The 4,095-nt window shown below is 32.6% G+C and overlaps 1 pseudogene; it reads right to left on the bottom strand.

The window, feature by feature from the left end:
- Positions 1-3,542: 3,542 nt before the first annotated feature.
- On the bottom strand, positions 3,543-3,749 carry LOC110216024 (guanine nucleotide-binding protein G(I)/G(S)/G(O) subunit gamma-5 pseudogene; annotated as a pseudogene).
- Between the last annotated feature and the right edge of the window lie 346 nt (positions 3,750-4,095).

Below are 4,095 nucleotides of genomic sequence, written 5' to 3'. Positions count from 1 at the left end.
TGAGGCCCTTCCTTATCAGAGACACTGGTTGTAAAAATTATTTCCCAATTTTCTGCTTCCCTCCTAATCTTAGTTGCATTGGCTTTGTTTGTGCAAAAACTTTAAATTTGATGTAATCAAAATTATCCAATTTGCATTTCATAATGTTCTCTATCTCTTGTTCCTTCATAAACTCTTCTGTTCTCCATACATCTGACAGGTAAGCTACTACTTGCTGTCCCAGTTTGCTTATAGTATCAGCCTTTATATCCAAATTGTGGACCCATTTTGACTTTATTTTGGTATATGGTGAAAGATTTTGATCTATGCCTGGTTTCTGCCATACTCTTTTCCAGTTTTCCCAGCAGTTGTTGTCAAAGAGTGAGTTCTTATCCCAGAAGCTGGGATCTCTGGGTTTATCAAACAGTAGATTACTATAGTGATTGACTACTGTGTCTTGCTTACCCAACCTATTCCACTGATACATCACTCTATTTCTTAGCCAGTACCACGTAGTTTTTATGATTGCTGCTTTATAGTACAATTTAAGATCTGAAACAGCTAGGCCACCTTCCCTAGCACTACTTTTCATTAATTCCCTTGACATTCTGGACCTTTAGTTCTTCCAAATTAATCTCATTATTATTTTTTCTAGCTCTATAAAACTTTTTTTTTTGTAATTTGATTGATATGACATTGAATAAGTAAATTAACTTAAGTAGATTTGTCATTTTTATTATATTAGCTCAACCTACCCATGAGCGACTGATGTTTTTTCCAATTATTTAGATCTCATTTATTTGTGTGAGAAGTGTTTTGTAATTGTGTTCGTATATTTCCTGGGTTTGTTTTGGTAAGTAGACTCCTAAATATTTTATAATGTCTACAGTATGGTATTTCTGTTTCTTTCTCTTGTTGTTGGGCTTTGTCGGCAATATACAGAAATGTCAATGATATTTGTGGGTTTATTTTATAACCTTTAACTTTAATAATGTTTTTTATTATTTCAAGTAGTTTTTTTTACTTGATTCCCTAGGATTCTCTAAGTATATCTTCATATCATCTGCAGAGTGATAGCTTTGCTTCTTCTTTGTCTATTTCAATACCTTCAATTTCTTTTTCTTTTCATATTGGTAAAGATAACATTTATAGTACCATATTGAATAACAGTGATGGTAATGGACATCCTTGTTTAACCCCTGATCTTATTATAAATGGTGCTAGCTTATCCCCATTACATATGATGCTTGCTGAAGGTTGTAGGTAGATACTACTTATAGTTTTAAGGAATTTTATTCCTATGTTCTCTAGTTGTTTTTTTTTTCATAACAATGGGTTTTATATTTTTTCAAAAGATTTTTCTGCATGTATAAAGATAATCATGTGGTTTCTGTTAGTTTTGTTGTTGATATGATCAATTATGCTGATAGTTTCCCTAATACTGAACCAACTCTGCACTCCTGGTATAAATACTACTTGGCCATAGTGTATTACCCTTGTGATAAGTTGCTATAATCTCTTTGGTAATTTTTTATTTAAAATTTTTGCACCTATATTCAATAGGGATATTCATCTATAATTTTCTTTCTCTGCTTATACTCTTCCTAGTTTAAGTATCAGCATCATATTTGTATTATAAAAAGAATTAGGTAAGTCCCCTTCTCCACCTATTTTCCCAAATAGTCTATATAGTATTGGGAATAATCGTTCTTTGAATGTATGATAGAATTCACTTGCAAATCTGTCTGGCCCTTGAGATTTTTTTCTAGGGACCTCATTGATGGCTTGTTGAATTTCTTTTTCAGAAATGGGGTTATTTAAGTATTTTACTTCCTCTTGTGTTAATCTGGGCAATTTACATTTTTGTAAATATTCATTCATTTCACTAAGATAGTCAAATTTATTGTCATACAGTTGGGCAAAATAGTTCCTAATTATTGTTTTAATTTCCTGTTAATTGCTGGTGAAGTCACCTTTTTCATTTTTTATACTGTAATTTGGTTATCTTCTTTCTTTTCTTTTTTAATTAAATTAACCAAAGGTTTATCTATTTTATTGTTTTTGCTTATTTTTTCCAATAAAACCAACTCAGTTTTATTTATTAGTTCAATAGTTTCCTTAATTTCAATTTTATTAATCTCTCCTTTGGTTTTCAGAAGTTTTAATTTGGCATTTAATTGAGGATTTTAAATTTGCTCTTTTCCTATTTTTTTTTAGTTGCATGACCAATTCATGGATCTCCTTTCTGTGTTTTATTCATGTAAGCATGTAGAGATACAAAACTTCCCCTAAGGACTGCTTTTGCTTCACCACATAAGTTTTGATATGTTGTCTCATTATTGTCATTTTCTTCAATGAAGTTATTGATTGTTTCTATGGTGTGTTGTTTGACTCACTAGTTCTTTAGAATTAGATTAATTAGTTTCCTATATATTTTTACTCCATCTTTCCGTGGCTTTTTATTACATATAATTTTTATTGCATCATGATCTGCAAAAGGATGAATTTAATATTTCTGCCTTTCTGCATTGGATTATGAGGTTTTTATACTCTAGTACATGATCAATTGTTGGGTAAGTGCCACATACCACTGAGTAAAAAGTATATTCCTTTCTATTCCCATTCAATTTTCTCCAGAGGTCAACCGTATGTAAATTTTCCAAAACTCTATTCACCTGCTTAACTTTTTTCTTGTTTATTTTGTGGCACATTTATGTAGTTCAGAGAAGGGGAGACTGAGGAGCCCTGCTAGTATAGTTTTGTTGTCTGTTCCTTCCTGTAACTCCCTGAACTTTTCCTCTAAGTATTTAGATGGTATACCACTTGGCACACAATATTACTTCATTGTCAGTGGTGCCTCTTAGTAGGATATAGATTCCTTCCTTATCTCTTTTAACAAGATCTGCTTTTGCTTTGTCTGAAGTCAGGATTGCCATCCCCCCTTTTTTTTTAATCAGAAATGTTTAATGAAACTTTTATAACCTCAATACAATAAAAATTACATTCAGTATAAGATCCTTGAAATATAGATTAACAATTAACTGAAAACAATTAGTCTTTCCTAAAGAATGAGTGGGTCAAATAGCATATCATACAAATGATCCCTAATTTTGTTAAAGAGAATGACAACAATGAGACAAAATGACAACATTTGTGGAATGCAGTCAAAGAAGTTCTAAATGGAAATTTATATCTCTAAACATTTATATCAGTAATAGAGAAAAAGGGCAGATCAACAAATTGGGTGTGCAACTACAAAACCAGAAAAGCAACAAATTAAAAACCCTCAATTAAACACTTAAATAGAAATTTAAAAAAAAAAAACCAAAGAACTTAATAAAACTGAAAGAAAAAAAAGAAAAAAATCATCCAATAAATAAAACTTGGAGCCTGTTTCAAAAAATAAAATAAATGAATAATTGGCTATTTAAAAAAAACAAGAAAACCTGGTGAAAACTAAAAATAAACAAATTTTAAAGACAGAAAAAAACCACATCACATCACAGATCCACATATGAAGACTGGATTCAGAGATCCTTCCCAAGTAGCTTAATATTATCTTGCTATGGGAAAGAACAGATTTTCTGGGGCTGGAAAGGATTATTACTGGAAGATACCCCAGTCAGCAGGGGATCATTTTGGGCATTTTGCAGGGAAACCTGTTTCAGAGTAGCAGAAGCTTGAGAAACCTTTAAGCTGTGGGGCCTGGCCTCAAGCCAGAGCTGCTGCACTATCTTCCTCATGGCAGTGACATTGGAGCTGCTAGACATGGTGCAAGGAGCCAGGATCTGTGGTAGATGGTCAGTGGTTGGGTAGTGGGTGGTGGGTGGTGAGTGCTCAGGCAGACATCTACTCACTTCCTGGCTTGTTGGGTCTGGACAGGATTATGATTCTTAATCCACTCTGCTATCCACTTCTGTTTTATGGGAGAGTTCATTCTCTTCATTTTTCCACTTGAGTCTTGTATTTGAAAGTCAAATTTTCTATTCAGCTCTGGTCTTTTCATCAAGAATGCTTGAAAGTCCTCTATTTCACTGAATGACCATTTTTTCCCCTGAAGGATTATACTCAGTTTTGCTGGGTAGGTGATTCTTGGTTGTAATCCTATCTCCTTTG

The sequence above is a fragment of the Phascolarctos cinereus genome, unplaced genomic scaffold, assembly GCF_003287225.1.
Source record: "Phascolarctos cinereus isolate Bilbo 61053 unplaced genomic scaffold, phaCin_HiC Scaffold_9;HRSCAF=440, whole genome shotgun sequence".
Taxonomy (NCBI): Eukaryota; Metazoa; Chordata; class Mammalia; order Diprotodontia; family Phascolarctidae; genus Phascolarctos; species Phascolarctos cinereus.
The sequence above is the reverse complement of the archived record's forward strand: the minus strand, read 5'-3'. Positions and strand labels throughout refer to the sequence as shown.